Source organism: Hibiscus syriacus, unplaced genomic scaffold (assembly GCF_006381635.1).
Source record: "Hibiscus syriacus cultivar Baekdansim isolate YM2019G1 unplaced genomic scaffold, ASM638163v2 tig00110988_pilon, whole genome shotgun sequence".
Classification (NCBI taxonomy): Eukaryota; Viridiplantae; Streptophyta; class Magnoliopsida; order Malvales; family Malvaceae; genus Hibiscus; species Hibiscus syriacus.
Genome location: NW_024062942.1, coordinates 3,135,723 through 3,159,884, shown reverse-complemented (window position 1 = coordinate 3,159,884; position 24,162 = coordinate 3,135,723). Strand labels below are relative to the sequence as shown.

Genomic DNA, 24,162 nt, shown 5'->3' with positions numbered 1-24,162 from the left:
TATAGGTTCCATTAGTTTCATCTCATAATCTGTACACTCTTCATTCTTTATTTGTTGCAACTTCTTTGAACATTTTTCATCTTTAGCTTGCAATTCTTTAATTCGATCTAACCATGATGGTTTGATAGTCAATTCCGCACAAATTGCACCATCTCCGCCTAATGATAGTTTAGCATCCATAGCTCATAAGGTTGCAAACGTCTTTCGGCTTAAGGCATCCGCTACCACATTTGCCTTTCCGGGATGGAAATCAATCACAACATCATAAACCTTTAAAAATTCAACCCATCTTCTCTGTCTTAAATTTAACTCTTTCTGAGTCATCAAGTACTTTAAACTTTTGTGATCCGTATACAAGTAGCATTTTTCACCATACAAGTAATGACACTAGATCTTTAAAGCGAACACTATTGCAACCATCTCCAGTTCGTGTGTCGGATTATTCTTCTCATGTGGTTTTAATTGTCTCGAAGCATAGGCCACCACCTTGCTTTCTTGCATTAATACACATCCCAAGCCATTTTGAGACACATCACTATACACTACAAAGTCCTTGCCAGACTCAGGTTGGACTAACACTGGAGCTTCTGTCAAAATCTTCTTTAACTTTTCAAAACTCTCTTGGCATTCGTGAGTCCAAGTAAATTTTACTTCCTTTCTCAACAGCTTAGTTAGGGGTAATGCTATTATTGAAATTTTTTTAACAAACCTTTGATAATAACCATCTAACCCTAAAAAACTTCGAACTTTTGACACATTCTTTGGAACTTCCCACTCCAAAATAACTTTAATCTTTTGAGGATCCACTCGAACTCCTTCTGTAGAAATTACATGTCCAAGAAATGCCACTTCATTCAACCAGAATTCACATTTAGAGAATTTAGCATAAAGCTTCTTGTCTCGTAAATTCTGCAAGACAATCCTCAAATAAGAACTATGCTCTTCCTCTTACTTTGAATATATTAAAATATCATCAATGAAAACCACCACGAACTGATCCAAATAGGGTTAAAAAATTATGTTCATTAAATCCATGAAAGCAGCTGGTGCATTCGTAACTCAAAACGGCATTACGATAAACTCATAGTGACTATATCTTGTTCTAAACGTCGTCTTTGGAACATCTTTCTCTTGAATCTTTAATTGATGATAACCCGAACGTAGATCAATTTTTGAGAACACTGAAACTCCCTTTAATTGATCAAATAAGTCATCAATTCGAGGAAGTGAATATTTATTCTTGATAGTCACTTTATTAAGCTGCCTGTAGTCGATACAGAGTCGCATTGATCCATCTTTCTTCTTAACAAACACAACTGGAGCTCCCCAAGGTGATACACTTGGTCTAATAAAACCTTTGTCCAGTAATTATTGTAATTGAATCTTTAATTCTTGTAACTCTTTTGGAGCCATTCTGTATGGTGCCATTACAATAGGCGCTGTTCCCGGCATTATCTCAATCTGAAATTCTACCTCTCTGTCCAGAGGTAAACCTTGCAATTCTGCAGGAAATACATCAGAGAACTCTCTCATGATAGGAATTTCTTTAATCTCTTTGTCTTTGTCTCTTACATCTACCACACTAGCAATGAACCCTTGACATCATTGTAACAATAACTTCTTTACTGTCATCATTGAGATTACATTTATCAATGGATTCCATCCTTCACTAAATACCACGATTTCTACCTCTTCTGGACTTCTCAACGTTACTCTTTTTAGTCTACAGTCAACATTAGCATAATAACGATATAACCAATCCATTCCCAGTATCACTTTATATTCTTCAAAAGGTAATTCCATCAAATTAGCAGGGAATTCAATTCCCTGAATTCGTATGGGACACCCTCAACTCACCATATTTACCCGAGCTTTGTGCCCTAATGGATTTATCACTATCACCTCATTGTTAGTAGCTTCTTGAATGTTCAATTCTCTCACTAACTTACTAGTAATGTATGAATATGTAGACCCCGTATCAATCAATACCATAACATGATTATCAAACAACAGAAAGGTACCTGTTATAATTTCTAGATCATCCCGATCTTCATTAGTCTTGAGATTATACACTCGAGAAGTGGAATGTATCTCTTGTTGAGCAGATGACTCTAACTGACTTCTTCCTCTGCCTCTACCTTTTCCCTTTTGGCCTGTAGAAATAGACCTCTCTGGCTGTGTAGATTCATCAACCACCCTAAGACAATCCTGAACAAAATGTTTGGTGTCCCCACATCTAAAGCAAGCTCCAGAAATCCTTCTACATATCCCAGAATGATTCTTTCCATAATGTGGGCATTGTCTGTCTTGACTCTGGTTAAATCTTCCAGCTCCAAATCCCACTGATTGAGTTTTTCTGCCTCTTATCGAATTTGATCCTCTAGCTGAGGATACCACTGACTCTGATCTAGCTTGAGGTCAAGAACCAGCATCTCTACCTCTTTTTGACGGTGCAGAACTCGAAGAAGCACCCATTATCTTGACTGTTTGAGTCCTTGAATTTTCAAATCTCTCGTTCTGAGCTTTTTTTCAGAGCTTTAGCACGGTTGACTACTTCTTGAAACGAAGATAAATTTAAGACAATTAACATTTCCTCCAACCAAGGAAGTAACCCCACTACGAACCACTCACAAGCATCCTTCTCAGTAGGAACAAGCTCGGCAGCAAAGCGGCTCAACTTATTGAATTCATACTCGTACTCATATACAATGTGATTTCATTGCTTCATATTCATGAACTCTTGCTTCATTTGTCGAACAAATTGATCTCCAATGTACTTATGCTTGAACTCTTCTAAAAACAAGGACCAAGTTACTTGATCATCAGACATTCTCAATGTAACGTTGGTCCACCAAATTCTCACTTGCCCTCGAAGCAAAGAGACGACTCCATCCAGCTTGTCAGCATCGGAACAATGAAGTCCCTCAAGCATGATTTTCACATTATTAAGCCAAAGTCCGCATTAACAGGACATTCATCAGCTTCCCCTTTAAACTCTGGAGCTCCTAAACCCTTCAACTCTTTTGCAATATTCATTTTTGGAGTTGAAGTAACAGGAGGTTGAAAATAAGTCAATACTGCGTCTAAAGTTCTAAAGAATACATATTGATCATTCACAGGCACTCCAGAGGGTGTATGTTCTTTACTCTTCCTGGCCAGGGCAGGTGAATTACTTCTTTCAGCGGGTATATCATCTCCCACTTTATTTCTAGAACTACCTTGTCCGGACATCTATAAAAATACAATCATATAGTTCTATTAGCATAACAATATACTTACTATTCCATCAGATCAGAAGTTTTCACTATTTTGTTGGCATGTATACCTTATAAAACACTCTAGACTCCAGTTTGTACCGAGAATCAACTAAACATTAGCTCTGATACCATTAACTATAACACCCCAACCCGTACCCGACTCGAATACGAGTCCGAGGTATCACTTTGACTTTCCAAACTTTGACTCTTAAAGAAAAACCCCAGGAATTTAAAACTTTGTTTAAAACAAAATACGTTAATTTACATAAAAGAGACCACAAAATACAAACTCGATCAGAGTGCTTATAATTAATGACTTATTACATACCAACACTCTATACACAACAAAATACCTACTTTGTCGATTACTTCTGATATGATCTTCTAGTAATAACACTGTCATTGCTACTTCTATTCTTGCTCTTCTTGTTTCTTGGTACCTACGTGTAAATCACTTACACACTAAGTTATAGACTTAGTGAGGCAATAAATAAACATGTAACAGTAGATTCATGAATATGCATTCCTACCATTTGATCATGATATTTCAATATGCATGTATATATTTCATATGACATATATAACCAAGTCATGCACACATGAAACTTACCTTTTTGCATCACTTTCACTTTAATTTATATTTCAATTGCCCATGCATTTGTTATTGAGAACAAATGTATGTGAGTACATTGAGGTTGTGCACTAATGCTGTCACTACAGCTCGTATAAATTCCCTCATGGGCACCGAACATTGGTTCAGTATTCATCCCGAAGGACTGCTATATATGTCCCATAGGACCACTACGTACCGAAGGACTATGTCCTGAAGGACTACAATACCCTCAACTCTTGGCATGCAAACTATACTTATAGCTCTCGTATCATATACTGTGGGCATTTATGATGAATACATTTCTCATCACTTGTTCTTTCTTTTCTTTCACATACCACATGTATGTATAACCATGTATTTCATATCATATCACATGTATCACGTATTGCATATTCATATGTCATTTCATATATTCACATAGTTTATTTCACATATGCATATAATCATGTATATCATATCATATATCATATATCTTATGTTTCATGCTCTTATGTTTATGCATATCATGTATTCATGTACATGTAAGAATCACATATCAAATAACATTTTAGGAGTCACTTTTTACCATAGTAACTCCATCATTGGCTCATCGCAAGCCAATGTTCGTTCAATAATATAAGTACAATTAAAATTGCACTCACCTTAGCCTTATTTGCTTTGATTCAATCCTAATCCTCTGATTATTCTGGAACTTGTTTAGACTCAATATCTACATAAATATAACATTTTAAAACAAATATCAGAAGCCTAAACCTTAAACTTGATGTTAACAACTTAAACCAAATTAAAGAACCAAATTCCATTTTTCATTTAGGGGGAATCGATACCCCCCTAAGGGAATCGATACCCCCTGAACATACTGGAATATTTCGTTCAAGTGGGGGAATCGATTCCCATTCATAGGGTATCGGTTCCCTCTACCCAGAAATTATATTTTAAGCCCGACAATCATCAATTCTTCATTCAATTCTTCTATTTTAAACCCCTACCATGTCATTAAACTCAACTACCATTACTTAAACCAACTTATATCCATGAAAATCATCTATAACTTCAAAATCCTATCCTTCATATGTAATTCAAGAATCATACTCAAATTTCAATATGTTCTAAATACAATTCTAACACTTCATATTCCTTAATTAACATGATGACAAGTCATATTTAACTTCAAATTCAACTTATCAACTCTTTTCTATAATTTCATATAAAATCCCGTTTCCTTTAATCTTTTATAACTTCTTCATCTTTTGATCATAAGACAACTTAAGCTTTCCTTAAGCTTAGTTATCATCTAATGATCAAAACCTAACCTTTAATTTAACAAATAACTAACAAATCAGAAAACTCACCTTATAATATGGCTCTCTCGTATGGAAGAACAAAGAGGAGAAGAAGAAGAATCTCTATATATTTCTTCTTATCCGTTTCCCCCGTATATATCCCCAACATATCACATTTTAATTCATTTAATGGTTAAATAACCATTTTGCCCTTTAATTCCTTTAATAATTACTAATAACTTTCAGGAAATATATCCGAACAAATCATTGGACTATACAAATATCCTACTTAAATCACCAAACTCTGAAGTTTTACGATTTAGTCACTAACTCGTATTTTGGGATGTTACATTGTATTTCAGATAACATACATACTTTTAAAATTAGAGAAACATTTGTGTGATTAGGGAACACACTAGAGGTTTCATATATTATTTGGAGGTGATTGGTATTTATCAGATAGGGAGTCGTGAAACTTCTGTAAACTGATTAAATTCAGAGATGAGATCCCCATAAAAGGGTTTGATAGCTGATGAATTCATCAGTTATTCCGAACGTGATTTATCAGGATCATATAATATTTGAATATTTTTTGGAGGCACTATGTAAGCAGATAATATTTAGAATCATTTGCATCAGAGTTACTCATGTTTTCAAATATGACATGAGTAATTCCATTATCTAGGAAATTAGAGGCAATTTGGGCATTAGGTTCTTGGAGAATTATTAGTGATTTGAGCTACTAAGGGAGAAACGAAGATTCAGGGCATTTAAGATTTGTGTCAATTTATCGGAATATCGAGTTAACTCGAACTATACAAATCCGGGCAATGATGTCTGTCAACCAGTTAAATCGTCGCACTTCAAGGGTATTCACTCTTTAATACCTACAACTCTTGTCAATTGATCATTTTCATAATCATCGCAGAATGGATCTTAGGGAGACGAACAAATATTCCAATGGTCTTTATTTCATTTATACATTGCAACGATATCAGGAAATGTCGACATGTTTTATTCGTGGTTCAAAACCCTTATGGACGGTACAATATATAAGATCATCAGTGTTTCCATACTTATCCAAGTTATTCGCTAAATTCAAGGTCTTTGGGGGTACTTAAATCACTTATTAATCAAGTTATCTCATTCACGTAGGAGTTTCCAGAATAATTCTATCGTTTTAACAATTCGAATAAGTACAATACTTCCATTCAATTTAACTTTTTCATTTCGAGAAATTCATGTGTAAGATACTTTCGATAATTTAGCCTCTCTCGCTTAGGAAATAGAAATTTTAAGTCTTTTACCATCTCGAGGATCATGATCGATTAACATGATTATTTTCACTTTTTATATCATACAAGTATTTTCGTTGTTTCTTATCTAAACATTTCTAACATTTAACTTTTAACGAGATTAATCAGAATTTATGAGTCCCGAGACCATAAATATTATTATTCTATCGCCCAATTCAAAGGAAAATAAAGATATAATTAAGAATAGAATTCCCCTTTTATGTATGATATTAATTTCTAAATAAATGAAGTGGTACGTGAGCAGTGAGGGATCACAACTATTCCGAGATACATACCATTTATTTTAAAATTTAAATTTTTTATTAGTTATTTATTTTATCGATAATATATATTTTGAAACTTTATTTATGTTCAATGCATTTAACTATGTTGTTAACATGTACAATCACCTCAAAAATATTTTTAGATTGCGCGGCGTAACAAATTGTTTGAAAAAGTAAATAGTTGACAACACATTAATAATGGTAAGTACAGGCTTGATTTGGGAAAATTTCCGCGTGTGACAACTTTAATATACGATTAAGGAAAGATAATAGCGGGTTTGTTATTAATTTTTTAACAAAAAAAATAAAAAATTACCTAAAACATTATTATTTCTACTAATTTTGTTATTATTGGGCGTTTTATCGGTTTTGTTAACATATCCGGTAAAACTCTACCTAAAACATTATTATTTCTACCAGTTTTATTATTCGGCACTTTACCAAAATGTTAAAAACATTAATGTTTTAACTATAAATAATAACGTTTTAAGTAATTTTATTACTGATTTTATTAAAAAATCAATAACACCTTTTCTTAATTATATATTAAGTCTATTGCACGGTAGAATTCCCTTGAATAGGTATGGGAGTTAAAGGCTTGTCAGCTTTGCTTTGTTCTTTGAGGGAAAATAGATAGCGACGTAGTCGTTGGTAGAATACGTACATTTGTATTTTTAAATGAGATATTGATATTAATTTTTTAAATAATTTAGGAATTATAAAATAATATTTATTTATAATTATTTTTAATTATTAAAAATGTATTATTTAATAAATATAATTATTTAAATCTAAAATCTCTAAAAGAATAACGTTTATTTTATTTATTAACATCATTTGATGAGTTTATGTTAATATTATTTTTTTAACTTGGATACGTGAAAGTAAATAATATAAATGAATGCAGAGGATTGTTAAGTTTATTTCATTAAACTATATGATTAACACAAGACATGAAATTATATTTGAATAGTCAGATTAATCTCAGATCGACAGCAATAAAATTTAGATCCTATGCAAGGCCGGTCCAATGAGTTTTAATGTCCTGTGCGAGATAATAATTTTATGCCCCTATACTTGTACCGTATAATAGATAAAACATAAATAAATTTTTATAAGGATAGGAAATAAAAGGAAAGTTGCATAAGAAGAAACCATACTCTAACTAAATTTTCTTTTTTAATCATACAATCTTCACCTTGACACGATTTCTTTTCTCAACCTCTTCCATAACACACTTTTTCAAATAGGTACTCTTCAGTAATGAACGCTGACCAAGTCCAAGCAATGCTCAAACTTAATTATAGGTAACAATTTGGTTATCATAATCGTAGGATTATCACATATGTTGACTTTGCTCACAACAATATCACCTCGAGCAATTACATCATAATTTTTTAGAACGATGGAGAAACATATAAATATCGTTGTGTGATTGGTGAAATGGAGAGATATAACATTTCAACTCTCAGGGTCATTGCGTTCTCTGACAATTTATACATTCATGCATATAATCATTGGTAATAAAAACCCAAATCCTTTGATAATTATTGAAACTTATCAAATTAAAATATAATTATTATTATATAGTTCAATTGTTATGGTATGAATTATTCATTTGTTTTTGAAATTGTAACTATAATTTATTTATTTATAGTTCATTTGTTTATTTATCTAAACAAAATTATGAATAATAAAATTTAATAAATTTAATATTAATTGTATTTTCAAATCAATACAAATTTTAAATTAAAATTTATGTTTTCGATTGATTTTGAACTATTTTAGAATGAACTGTAATGATTAATTTTAAATCAAGTTACATGTTAATGACGAAATCATTTATTTATGCTTTTTTCTTTCAAATAGAAAATAGGCGGCTGATATGTTTGTGCATGAGGATGGTTGTATGGTGAACAACAAAACACGTGGGAGCCATGTATGAACTGTACCTGGGGATGATTGGGCCTAGGATGTGTTAGTGGCTGCTGATGGAGAGTTTCCACAGCCTAAGCAAGTATTGAATAGAAGAGGTGGAGTCCAAAACTCAGGGGATAGTGGATCGGGCCATAAAAAGAGCTTTCGAAGATATAATGGATATGGATCTTGTAGTTGAAAATAAAGAAGGGAAGGTTGACTTCACTGCGGGTGGCTTTAATGGTGAAAACTGATGTCTCTACATACTGTCTTGGGTCGTCGCCCATCTGACATATGTATTAAGCCGGCCCTGATCCCATGCCTGTTTTGCGAACTGTAATTATTCATGAAACCGACGGGTTGAATAAATTTGATGATATTTAAAGGCACTAGAATAAAGTTGGGTTTAATTCATTCTAGTTGCTCTTAGAACATCGGTTGGTTTGGTTCTATTATTGAAAGCAACTGTTTTGCGAACAGTCGTACGATAATAATTTAAAGTGATATCATTATTAAAATCAATAACAAATCGTTATTCTATTTTGTAATTTTTGATTAATATGAGGTAAATATAATATAGTATTTATTTAAATATAACTTTTAATTATTTTATTGATATTGAAGATTCATACTCCTAATAATTTTTGTATTTAAATCTAAAACCTCGTAAAATAATAACAATTATTTTATCACTAGAAGTTACTCGGTTCGTGTAATAACAAATCATTATTTAAATCTCTATTTCGATACTGCAAACCAGCGAAGGATCTGCATCAACCTCCGCAAACAATGCAACATCTATGGCTGTTTACCGTCTCATTTCTAGGTTTAATCTCTTTCCTCAACCAATCCTTTTCCCTTCTCAAATGGGTTTTCTCCACATTTTTAAGAGCCCCCAAGGACCTCAGTAACTACGGTTCGTGGGCTCTCATCACGGGAGCCACCGACGGCATCGGCAAAGCCTTCGCCGACCAAGTAGCTCGTCGAGGACTCAACCTCATACTCGTCAGTAGGAACCCAGACAAGCTCAAAACAGTTTCGACCGAAATCCAAGAAAATTTCCCGCAGATATAGATCAAGGTGGTGGCCCATGATTTCTCCGGCAGCGATGCATCGGTCACCCTGGAGTCGATAAAAGAGGCTGTGAAAGAGGTGGAAGTTGGAGTGTTGATTAACAATGTGGGAGTAACGTACCCGAAAGCCATGTATTTACATGAGGTGGAGGAGGAAGTGGTGAAGGGGATTATTAGGGTTAGTTTGGAAGGGACGACTTGGGTTATCAGAGCTGTGCTGGCGGGGATGATAAACGGGAAGCGCGGTGCGGTTGTTAACGTCGGCTCCGGTGCTTCAGTTGTTGTGCCATCGCATCCTCTTTACACGATCTATGCCGCCACAAAAGCGTTTGCCTGCCCGTTTCTATTTTGAAATGACACATTTTTCTAAATTCTTTGGAAATGATGTGGCTTACAGTGTAAATACGAATTTTAGAAAAATCAATCTAATCAATTATAAATAAATATAAAAGTTAAATTCATTTATCAATATATTAAAATTTTTATTTATGAATATAATATAAAAATTAAACATATATTTAATCATATTATATTCAAAATTACCCAACATAATCATTGGTAGATATGATATGCAGGTACGTTGATCAATTATCGAGATCTCTTTATATGGAATATAAACCAAATGGGATTGACGTGCAATGCCAGGTATGTCATTCTTTCATGCAACAGTTTACAGCTTAATTTTCATGAATAATAAACTAAAATATATTTAAGAAGTATTAAAATATAAAAACTATAAAATAAAAATCCAAACTTATTTACCAGACAAATAATTCTTAAAATATTTTAGTTCAGCTACTACATATTCTTTTTGAAAAAATATTTTTCAATTATTAATTAAAAATGGCATTGCATTTTTTTTAATGAAGAACCTTTCATGACACGAAAGTACATCAAATACAAATTAAGGTCCGTTTTTCATAAAATAATATAATTGATTATAATACTATAATTATAATATTATATTATTCAAATTATTAATAAATATGTTTTAATAATTAATATTTTACTAGAATAATATTAAAATATTATACAAATATGAAATATATAAAACAATGTTATTTTGAGTATTTATATTTTAAAGTGAAAATTTTAGAAAATGAATTACGAAAAATCAGATAGCAAGCAATTTTTTTAAACTTCTGAAATATTATGTTAACTAGAAAAATTAATTACATTGATCAATCTATTTCTATTAATTAAATACTAAAATAATAAAAACAATGTTTTCTGAAAATCAATTTCAGTAAAATAAAGAGATCCTCTTAATTTTAAAAAAACCTAAGTAGTTATATGTGGCAGGTGCCGTTATATGTGGCAGCAAATTTAGCAAGCAAAGTAGCCATAATCCAGAAATCGTCGATGTTTGTGCCGTTGCCGAAAGCTTCGATCCGCCAAATAGGATACGAAGCACGATGCACGCCTTATTGATCTCATGCCCTTCAATGGTGTTTCGCACGATTTCTACCTGATGCCCTCCTCGACGCTTGGCGTCTCTCCATTGCCCTCCGAAGGCGACCGGAGCAGCTTCTTACATTGCATTATTATTCTTAACATTTATTAGATAAATGATTTATACTTCTTTTAAGTCATTAGCGTATACCTCTAATCTATAGGTCTCTTAAGTCATCAACATGTATCTCGAACATTCTTTGAGTCTTTGTCATAAGTTACAAAAGAACACATACTTCCCATATGAAGATGTTTAAATTGTCTTTAAATCCCGAGCCAATATAAACTACACCATTAGCTATTACTTTACCATACCATAAAACTAAATCAAAGTAGCAACAAAACCGCATTAAAGAAAATAAAAAATTAAAATTACTAAAAATAGAAAAATGAGGAACTAAAAGTTGACAAATGATGTAACACCCTGCCTAAAGTTACTACATTGGGCCACTGAGACAACCCTGTTTTTCAAAACATGTTCATTTTCTTTTCAAATAAGCTAAATGGTATCATAATAAGCATGAATAACAGTTACACAAAACTTTATAAAAATTAGAGCTTTGTGACACATAGTTTAAAATCAAAATAATACAAACTCTGAATTATAAATCTGAATACATGAGTAAGGTTCTATGAATACATATGCCCATTAAAGCTACAATACAATACTCTAAAGAAGATGTTGGAAGTTCTGCTGCGATGATGCTCCATGAACTGCTCAAGCTACTGACCTGCCAATAGAAAACATCCGAAGGATGAGCTTACAAAGCCCAACAATATAATCACTAATCTAGAGCAACATTATGAGTTCTATAAACATAAGTATGTTAAAGAGATGGTATTAAGGAGTATGTAAATGCATGATCTTAATCGTGTGCTATCTACTTAGGGTTTAACTGTTCTATCATTAAAGTAGGGTCTCATGATTCCCTTAATCCTCTGCTAAGGGCTTCATCATGAGTACACCACTAAAGGGTCTCTAAACCTAATGACTGTAACTACTATGCGTTATCTGAACATAACACTAACGCTCTTGTGCATTATTTAAATGCAATACTTACTAGTATCTGGTCTCACATAGCCATCAGACACTAGTTAACTGAGGAAACCTGTGTCACATAACATCAGTGAAATTTCCACTAAGCTGTTGAATGATCTCCTAGCCCTCACATAGCCATCAGGTAGATTATTGAAGGGGAACCCGATCATCTTATAGTAATCGGTACAATTCCAGCTCAATTGAAGCATTGGCTCGGTCTTACATAACCATCAAGCCAAGTTATAAGGATATATGTTGTATTAGAATGATGCAACTATACATGTATATCTAAGGGCCCAAAGGCCTACTAAGTACTAACATCTCTAACCCACTCCTCGTGATTGTTCAGCCTCGTGCCTAGTTAGCTCCTGAAGTGCCTTGCACACTAACAATGCCATGTTAGCCTGGCTACACTATAGCATAGCTAGACACACTAAAGTGAGGTCGTCCTCTCACTAGTTGTTTTATTGCTCATTCTCATCTAGAACGTTACACAAGGGTTTATTAGCCTATCACTACAATTAGTTTATTAAGTTGCTCTATCATGGTCATTTTTTTCGTAAGAGCGCTTTAGTCAGTTCTATCTCTAAGAGTTTCATGATTTTTCGATGATCATTATGTCTGTTGTTCACTGGTTGTGATACTAGCTAGCTCGATATCTGATTCGGGTTTATTTTTGAGTAACGATACTCTATTCACTCTTATTAAGCTTTCCCGTAATTCACCCTCAAATTAAATGGACAACTCTACGTCCATCACTCTCAACCGTTCTTATAGTACATGATTTTATTGTTTCATAGTTTAATAATTTGGTTATACTGCTTGTCGGCACACCCTCTACAATGATCCCTCATTTTTATATATTCGTTACGTGTTCAATTAAAGATACTTGGATGTGTTATGCCTGCTAAGGTTACTCTGGTTGTAACCCACTCCTACAAGTGTCTCTGAGCTCTTTTGGCCATGTACGTCCCCACAAACTAAGTTCTATCATTTCGGATCATCCATATCTCTTACAGACCTTAACCGGGTCGAATATGTAATCGGTCGAGTTATGATTATGCGACTTTCATACATATTCGAAATATCTAGATCTATAATCATCTAAGGTGGGTAGTACCGATACTCTACTTGTAGTATCAATACCTTGTGGTCAAGTATCGATACCCCTACGAGTATCAGTACCAAAAATGTATTCTGTGCTGAAATTTAGGCCTAGTATCAATATTGTTACCTTGAGTATCGATACTATAGGGGCAATATCGATACTCTCCCCAGCGGTATTGATATTCCCAGTTGGAAATCTCTAATTTTTGTCCCAAATCATCCAATATCGATATTGTTCATCCAATATCGATACTCGAACCAAAAAATGTCTTATTTAGGCTTGAGAAACAACTAAAAATCATCTCTAAAGTCTTATTTTTACTCCTAATCATGTGCTAAAGCTTTAGGGAGTTATTAGGGTTATAAAGTTGCATAAAAATGTATTCTTTACACCTAAAACATGATTTAATCATTATTCAAAAATTAACCCTAAAATGCTCAAATATCCAAATATTATCAAATTCTTTATATTTATGAAAGTCTTGACACTCTAAAGAATTAGAAATACACTACCTTGATGTTTGAATCTAGAAATAGAGCCCCTTGCTTAGCCACACTCCTTTCTTTGTGATTTGGATGAAACCCCCACTTCTCTTTAGCTTAGCCACACTACCTTGATTACAATTGATGTAATTTGGGTATAAATTTGATTATGGTGAGTATATAATATCGTAACATCATTAATTATTTGATAATAGAGTGATAAAAATATATATTTTAAAAGTTAAATGATTATATTAAAAAAATTTAAACTCCAATTATCAAAATAGGAATGATGAGAAAGCTAAATGATGAATTTTTTAAGTTACTCTAATTATATTCATAAAAGTATCCACCAACCTTTCCACCTTCTAATTACCAAGTGAAAAAGGAAAAAGAAAACATTTGCATCTCATATTCGCCACTAACAATATTTTAAATTATTAAATTTAGTAATATTTTATAGGTAAATTACATTTTTAGTAATTAAATTATCGGTTTTAGTCATTTTAGTATCTAAATTTTCAACTTTTTAAAATCTTATCTAATGTTTAATTTTTGTTTTATTTTAGAACCCGTCGTTAAAAACTTAACGAACAGGTTGACGGGACATAACTCAGATAGATGGAAGATCAATTTGAATGTTGGACCGTGAGAGAACGATGAGTGGACCAATATAGTCCAATTTTTGGCCCATCGAACGATTAACAACAAAGATTGGAGGATGAAGAAGTTGAAGAGTTCATCGACGATATAGAGAGATTGAGACATTTTCTGATGAAACGAAAGTCAAAATTATGTTCATGGATAAAAAGGTGTGGGATCAAAAAGGAGGTGCAAAGAATCCAGCGAAGCAACTTAACGACGATACAATCAAGGAAGAGCAAATCCAGCTTGAGAAGTCTCTCTCCGAATTGAATGCCACTAGAAAGGAGTTGTAAACGGTGACCTCTCACTTGAAGAAAGATCAAAAGAAGGCTTCCTCATTTAACAAGAGCAATGGATTTTCAGAACATGTAGAGAAGGTATAAATGATGGTTGGCTCACAAAAATTTCTTGGATCTTGTGTGCTTTTTCCCTATAATGGAAAGAAATTTATTTAAAGTCCCTTTTCTATTTCATTAGTAATCATTCATTTTCTTTAGTTATTTTTGTTGTCGTTAAATCTATTTTCTAATTATCATGATATTTACATCTCAGGAAACAGTAGAAGTATACACAAGTACAGCCAATATAGATAACAAAGATTCTGAACAAGACACAGGAAGACGGGAAGGAGCTAAACAAGGTAATGAGGAAGCCAGGATCTCGAGTTAACTAAAGAGTGAGAGGCCCAGTTGATTTTGTCCGTTAACCGGAAACAGGGAACTGAATGATTTCTACCAGCTTCGTCTATAGTCGGTGCAGCAGCTTTCGGCACAACGGCATCTCTGTAGATTGAGGGGTATACATGTTGGCCCTCGGTTATATCTGCTTCATCATACACCCCGTGCATCAAGAACTCAACAAACAGACTCAAAATCTCTAAAGATAACAGTAATTCCTTTAATAATTGAAATAATTTGATTTGTACAAACATATCTAAAACTTACGTTTTCCTTTAAACAAAATGACAGCCAATGAAAATGAATATGTTATTTTTAAACTCAATAACTTATAATCTTTCTCGTCCCATTTACCATCCTAATTCACATACATATTTTACTGAATAAACGTAAAAATGACAAAATTAGTAGATGGCATGAGTCGGATTTTTGATCCACCCGACCCGACCGAGAAAAAATCTCATTCGAGACCCGACCCGAACCCGACCCAATATATATCTTAAAAACCGACCCGAACATAACAATTAAAAAACCTGGCCTGAATATGAAATTCTTTTAAAAAAACCGACATGATCGATAGTGTCGGGTCGAAACCCGTCGGTTTGAATCTCATACCCATCCCTAAAAATTAGGATGGAAACACCAAAATATACAAGATTTTGTAATGAAGTTTATATAAATTATACACAAGAAAACTTTTGGATAACATAAAAAGAACAATATATTTAGGATTTAAATTAATAGAAATTACAAAGGTACTTAAAAATTTGGTCTGATTGTTTCGCGAATTAAAAAAATGGATAATTTTTATAATTTAAACTTTTATTTATAACTTTTTAAACAAAACAAACTTTAAATTAAAATATTTAAATTAGTTAAGTTCATCGTTTAAAAACATGGATAAAAATATTTTTAAACGAAATATTAGTAGTATATATCGTGTTTAAATAAATTTACTCAAACCTTCGTATAAAAAGAATCACATACATCTTATAAATAATATCGCTTGAACTTAAATCAGTTCATACATATTTTGTGAATAAAAATACTTAAACTTAGATGATTATCACTAGCACTATTTGTGTTCTAATTGTTTCTCTAATTTAAATTGATTTTTTTTAAAATTTTAAAGAATATATGAATTTTTTATAGTAAGAGTAATTATAATCTAATATCTACTTATACTTTTTAAATTATTAATAATACACGCATCTCAAAAATTAATAATACTTTTAAACATTGATACTATTTAATTTTTTAAGTTATAGGATAAGTGGATAAGTTTAAGTTTTAACAACGTTGCGCATTTTCCCCTAATTAGTATTACTTAAGTTTGAAAGAAATTAAAAACTTATAAATTATAAAAATTAATTTTAATTTATATTATTTGAAGTTTAAAAAGGTTTTTTTAGAAAACAGTCTTATATATGTATCAAGTCTTTCTTACTTGGTTTGCAATTTGCAGTGACATTTTCTCTCCCAAATACAGAAAAAAGGACAATCTTTTTTCCCTTCTGAAAGCGCCCTTACAAGTGAAAGAGAGTAAGAACCAAGTTTACGGTTTGCTCACTCAGTTTTAAACTCAGTCTCTTTGTTTACAGGTCAAATTATCTAAGTTTCTTTCTATTTAATGCTATTCTTTTTTGTTAATGGTGATCGTAAACTTTACCGATTCCGATCGTCTACGATCGGCGATTCGGATCTCCGGTTATACATTTCGGAAATCACAGGGGGATTTAGCGTTTTCCGGTAAAACTGGTCCATGTTAAAAAAACCAAAGGGTCCTTGTCTATTTTTATTTACCCACCTCTTATCAAATTATCAAGTTTTTTTCTTTTTGCGATAAAAAAAAAGAAATAATAATATTATTAATAATTTAGCCCCTCAGATTTCGTTGAACCTGAGGTTGTGATAAGTCAGTTACCACAGTTTAGAGGAAGCTTGCGTTGTATTCATATGGAGAATAAGAGAAATCTCAAAACAATTCTCTATCCTTTTTTCCCTTCAAAAAATCCTAGTCTGAATCCATTTTGATATGAATTTTTCCTCTTTCTTGGGTTTTAATTTATCTTCAATTATCGATAGTTGCTGATGGGTTTTTGAGGAATCATGGGTTCTTTATATGTAATTTTCATCTCTTTGTTATTCTGCCTTGATTTTTAAATGACATATTATTAAAACATGTAATTCTGCTCTGTTCTTTCGATTCTCCGTTTTCTTCCTCTGCTTCTCAAGGTTACGTGATCCAGTGTACTTCGCCAATTTTGATTATGTGATGGTTTGGATGATCTGGGTTTCTTTAAAAAATGGTTTCCCCCCTTTATTATCCCCTGGTTTTTGAACGGTGGATGTTGATTTTGCTTGCTTGATTGATTGTTGATCAGGTCAATGATCAATCTTACTTATTTTAATAGAGAGTTTACGTAAACAGGAGTGTCTCCCCTTCATGAGGAATTCTTTGCTTTTCTGGGTTTTCTTTTAAGTGTGGAATATGCTTTTCATGGAGGACTGGTATTCTTCTTTTCGAAATTCTCTTCTTTTGGTTCTTCCTCCTTAAATTTCCTTGTTTAAAATTTGTCAATTTTTCATCATCTCCACGGCTTTTCGTCATAGTTTTTGGTGTTGCTTGTGCTTTACCATTTCGACTCTCCGGTCTCGATTTGGAGCATCCAAACCGGTCCATTTTCGGATAAAGTTGCTCAAGAGGTTTAAAAGAAAGTATTCTTTGGTTTGTGATTTGTGAAACGATCACATGGTTTGTGGTGTAAAATTATTTTAAGGAGTTTATATGAGAACTTTTTTCTGTTTTTATTTTTGGTTTTTCTATTTGTAGGGTTGAGACTTCAAGTTTGCTGATCAATCCATTATTTAAGGTAGATATTTTCGGCACTTGTAGATTGAACTGATAAGTCGACATAGGTTTAGTAGTTAGGGGGTAGTTTGGATCATTGGAGGGTTTCTTAGTGATTATTGTGTACCCATGTTTCCTAATTGTCAGCAATTTGGATAATCTTATTTGCCAAGTTTGGGCACTTCAAAAGTTGGCAGTGCCCATGGATGCCTCAACGAGCGGAACCCCTACCGTACAATACCATAACATACCTGATCAACCGATTACTACTATTGTTGCTGCTCCTGTATCTGCATTTCTGCGACAAGTACGCCATTGCTTTGGGACTCCACTCCCGGAGAATTCCCCTTAGCTGCCAATCCTTCCGTTCTTCATGTCCTCACCGCCTGTAATTTGGATCCTCAAGATCTTGCGAAACTAGAGGCGAGTGGACCTTTTCTTTAGTTTTTTGAACACGAAGCTCCTTTGAAATGCTGGAATTGATAATGCTGACTGATTTGATTTTGTTAACATGTATTCCAGGCAACATGCTCCTTTTTCAGGCAGCCTGCAAACTTTGCCCCCGATTTTGAATTGTCCATATCGGAGCTTGCTGCTCTTGACATGTGCCAAAGAAGAGTTATATTTAAGCCAATGACTGATGAAGAACGTCAAAGTTTGAAGCGGAGATGTGGGGGATCGTGGAAATTGGTCCTGAGGTTTCTGCTTGCTGGGGAAGCATGTTGCAGGAGGGAGAAATCACAGGCAATTGCCGGGCCTGGTCATAGTATTGCTGTGACATCAATGGGAGCAGTGTACTCTTTTGGCTCTAATAGCTCAGGACAGTTGGGACATGGCAATACTGAAGAAGACTGGCGGCCTCGGCAAATAAGGTTGCCAAATACTTTGTATCTCTGCAATATGCCTGATGGTTTAAAAGTATATGCAAAGGGTTAATGGAACTCCGTTATTTTGTAGATCTTTGCAAGGCATTCGAATTATCCAAGCAGCCGCTGGGGCTGGCAGAACAATGCTGATTAGTGATGCTGGGAAAGTTTATGCCTTTGGAAAGGATTCCTTTGGCGAAGCAGAATATGGGGTTCAAGGAACTAATCTAGTTACAACTCCCCAGCCTGTTGAGTCTTTGAAAGGCATATTTGTGGTCCAAGCTGCAATTGGGAACTTTTTCACAGCTGTTTTATCGAGAGAGAGCAGGGTTTATACATTCTCTTGGGGCAAGAATAGCAAACTTGGTCACAAAACCGAGCCAAATGATGTGGAGCCCCAGCCCCTATTGGGAGCACTTGAGAACATACCTGTGGTGCAAATTGCGGCTGGATACTGCTACCTTCTTTGCCTAGCTTGTCAACCAAGTGGCATGTGAGTTCATCCAAATACCTTATCAAATGGCTCTTTAAATTTGGCATCCAAACAATGATTTTGATGACTTGTAGACTCACAAAGTCCATCGATGTTGTTGTTCCATATGTAGTCATATATCAATGTATATTTGAATGTTTTATAGGACTATTGATTGTTTGTTGTCCCTTTTTTCCGAATTATTAGGTCTGTGTACTCCGTTGGGTGTGGCTTGGGCGGAAAGCTTGGACATGGCTCAAGAACTGATGAAAAGTTCCCTCGATTAATTGAACAATTTCAAGTTTTGAACCTTCAGCCAATGGTGGTTGCTGCTGGTGCTTGGCATGCTGCTGTTGTGGGTCGGGATGGAAGGGTTTGCACGTGGGGTTGGGGACGTTATGGGTGCTTAGGTCATGGAAATGAAGAGTGTGAATCAGTTCCAAAGGTTGTAGAGGCATTAAGCAATGTCAAAGCAGTTCATGTTGCAACAGGGGACTACACAACCTTTGTGGTATCGACGATGGTGATGTATACTCTTTCGGTTGTGGTGAATCTGCTAGCCTTGGACATAATATGCTGCTGAAGGACAGGTTTGAATTTCCTTTCCCCTTAAACGTCATGTAGTTTTTGACTTGTATTCGGTTTACAGAAGATTCTACATAGTTTCTATTCAATCAAATAGAGGATTTGCAGCATGCATGACCTCAGTTATCTGTTTAGGCCATTGCTCGTTATCTGTTTCGTTTTTAAAGTTGACACCATTTTTGTTCATTGATCTGCCAAAGTAAAATAGTTCACCGGATTAACTGTCATCATTTTCGTTCATTGTTTGTTTATCTGGCAGGGAAACAGACATGCCAATGTGTTGAGCCCAGAGCTGGTAATGTCATTGAAACAAGTGAATGAACGGGTGGTACTGATCAGCCTTACAAACTCGATATACTGGAACGCTCATACATTTGCACTCTCCGAGTCCGGGAAGCTTTACGCGTTTGGTGCGGGAGACAAAGGTCAGCTAGGCATAGAATTAGCTAACAATCAGACAGAAAGGGCAAACCCGGAGCGGGTCGATATCGATCTCAATTAGGAAAAGAATGGCGGTTCTCCTCTCATCTCGTACACCAATCTATCCATTAGATTCTCGACAATCACACGATGCATCTGGTGTCTTAAGTTTCCCTGTTTATTTTGTAAATAGAAACAAGCAGAAAAGGAATTTGTGAAGATTGATGAAGTGTAGGTGTAGTGAAGGGCCTAAAGCAAATGTTAGAAAAAAGATGGTTAGGACATAGGCCTTCAGTTGTTAATAGCTTAAATATCTCTGTTAGGGTTCATTGGTTACCTATGTTAAAATTGCATTCTTAAATCACTTATATCTAAGGTAATTACAAAGTAATACATGTTTAAAATCTAACTATTGACTCCGCAGATGAAACTGTTCGAATACATAATCTTTACAGAAAATGCAACACTCTAAGTATTGAGGTCACTTGATGGAATGCTATTTGTATATTAAATTCCACCATACAGATTAAGTTCTTCATTCAGTAATGGCTCGGGTGTCCCCATCGTTAATTTTTCATTCTCATCATCAATTATAAAAGACTAATGTCTAGACCGTCCATTATATATATATAAAAAATCAACATCCAACTTTAGTCATGTCAGAATTTCCTCTTTTGTGATTAATATTACTGCAAAATGAACATGACATACATAATAAGTCCATAAAATCATGATGCAAGTAATATAATGTATTATTACTAGGGCAATTTGCTCACATTAAAATATGATGATTTTTATTTGCTATAAGTATATAAAAGAAGAGTTGCTAAATGTTTTTCCCTGAACTCTAATCAATATTAACAGAAGGTATAATAAAAAAAAAAAGCCCTCAACATATTTTTTCAATTACACTATTAAAATTGTCATGCTAGGCTAGCAAAATGTTGATCGTTAGTTATATATTAATTGACCAACCAAAAAGAAACATTTAGCAATCCTTGTTTCTCGGCGGCAGCTTTAACTTGCATGTTTGGTACTTATAATTTGCAGTCAAACAAATAATCTTTGTTAGTACATCCATAATTTGACATATTAAAAATGAAGTATGCGGGACAGCTTTCTTTTGGTATCAACCAAGTTGGATGCTTCTGCGAAATATTTGGTGTAAAATCCGTAACGCAATCGACTCCTTTAATTTATCTTTGAAAATTAATACCTTAGGACTACCCTAATTTGAACATGATTAAGTCCATTTTTTGCACATAACAGTTATGTGATTGGCATTCATGATTGTATAGTATTGATGCTGATGCTTTTCATTCTCATGCGATCATTAGAGTTATTACAGTACTCTTAGCTAATACTGTTGCGAGGTAGGTTAGTTGGCTAATAGATCGAATATCGATAATTTATAAAAAAAAAACAGTATATATAATACGAAACAATTACTGGATTCTAGTATTGTTGAGATGAAATGAAAAATGGGGCTAATTTAGAAGCAGATAGGGAGTATAGGAGAGGTCATTTTCATGAATAATTTGTAATGGCGAAACACATGGCATGTTATTCTTCAGCCCATGTGATGTTTTCCACCTAACTTATTACTTTTATCCATACAACCATACCCTGCACAAATATATTTATATATCAAATGAATAAAGACTAATTTTTTTAAATAGAATTTTGCCCTTATTATTAAATTGCTTCTCTATATGGCATGCATAAAAGACAAGGAACTGCCATATATTCGGAGGACGTAGTCAATGTATTTTTAAATTATCCTAGTTCTGGTCAAGTACGTGCGTTTTCAAGTACTAAAATATAATCTCAAATATAAATTGAAGGGACTCGAATGGAATTTGAATCTCCGAGTTTACAAAATTAATTGGAATTACATATGCCTTGACTGTGTGGAACAAGTTGATAACGTTTATGCCGTCGAATTGGTTTCAAATGAGTATGTGGTACAGTTTGATAGAATTGAACATCTCAACCGGCACTTGTATGATTCATGAAGCAGTTCCTACAATTATTCACGATACTTTCAAAAGAGGTTTATATGGTCCTTATTTTCGTGTGATATATTATATATATTAAATATATATTTTAAGCTTAAGCTTAGTAAGAGTTAAGACCTATATATTTTTTAATCACAAGGTCCATTAAATTGTCAAGGTGTGATTAAATTTTTAACTCAAATAAAAAGGGTAGAGTACATAAATGGCCCTCCGATTATAGGGTGTTGCTTTATTAAGTCACCCGACTATTAGAAGTTATAAAATGGTTCTCCGACTATAGAATGTTACCTTGTTAAGTCCCTCAACTATTAAAAGTTACAAAATGGTCACCTAACTATTCATTATGTTCCAAACTCATCCTTTTCCCATTAAAAAAATGGTGGATGTCTAAGTTGGACGTCAACATGATGACTGAGATATGATAATGGTTTGAGATTTTGGGATCAAATTTTATCATATCACAGTCAACAAGTTAATGTTTAGCTCAGAATACAATCACTTTTTTAACAGAAAAAGACGAGTTTGGAACATAATGAATAGTAGGTGGCCATTTTGTAACTTTTAATAGTCGACGGACTCAACAAAGCAACACTCTATATTTGGAGGACTATTTTAAAACTTTAATAGTTGAGGGGCTTAATAAAGATGTATCCTATATCCATGGGATCATTTGTGTACTTTACCCAATAAAAAATAGTTCTATTCAATTCAAATTAATCCAACTAAAAACTAAAAAAAAAAATTAGTTCGGTTAATGATTTTCAAAACAAAATTCAATTCAATTAATGGTTAAAGGAAAAATATCGAGTAATTTGGTTTTGAGAAATTTAATTCGGTCAATGGCAAAATCAATCTTTTAAACACCCCTAATGATTAGTGGGAGATGCACATGTATTCGAGGGTGGGAACGTGTCCACATTAAAATCCGAATTCTCTTTGGTTAGTTGCTCATCGTATTAATGGCGTCCATCTCAAAATTTTATTTGTGCCTATTCAACTTAAAAAATTTGTGCCCACTCTAAAAATATATTTTTAAATTTGTGCCCACTCTTTGGTTAGTTTACTGTCAAAGAATGAGTGTTAAGGGAGTTCTCTTCTCTCCCCTCTCATGGAATGCACTCCAATATTATTGCATGATAACTCATCAATCAGAACTAAAGGCTTCTTACGTTGTCTTAATAAAAAAACACATGGCCGAGAAAGAATTGTCTCGTAGCTTGGACAGTAAACAAAGACACGTCTAAGTGGGAATATTGTTAGTAAATAGTTATACTATAAAAGATTCGAATTTTTCTTTTTTAGACTATACAGTAATGAAAGTTAGAGAAATCATTAACAGCATCCATGGCTTTTGAGCGTTAACATGAAGAGTTTTTGAGCTCGACATGTCGAGTTTAGAAGGGGGGGGGGGGACAAGGATCACATGGCATTATTTTTTTTCCATTGCAACCCGCCACCATATTCCATGTGTTTGCCTAATAATGTTCACACACTTTCACACACTTTCACTTTTTGATGTTCGATAAAGAATACCGTGGATTAAGACAATTTAATGTAAGATGGTGGTTGATGACGGTTCACCTCGTTCGGAGATAATGTCGATGGAACCATCTTAAATTGTTCTATTGGTTGTCATAAATTCAAATGAAATGTCTTCTATTATGGCATTTCCCCTAAAAAAGGTTGATTAACAATCTATAATTTTCGTTTGGATATAAAATTGAAACTATCAACCGTGGAATGTAACCACGTTTGTAGTTGTGATTAGGAGGAGTGCTCGATCTAGTCAAGTTAAAAAAATTCAAGTTGATTAGTTCTATTTATA

At 33.6% G+C, this 24,162-nt stretch overlaps 2 pseudogenes; both read left to right on the top strand.

Moving 5' to 3' along the window:
* Positions 1-9,438: 9,438 nt before the first annotated feature.
* LOC120149087 lies at positions 9,439-11,276 on the top strand (annotated as a pseudogene).
* Positions 11,277-18,123: 6,847 nt separating this feature from the next.
* On the top strand, positions 18,124-20,590 carry LOC120149030 (annotated as a pseudogene).
* The last annotated feature ends 3,572 nt before the right edge of the window (positions 20,591-24,162 follow it).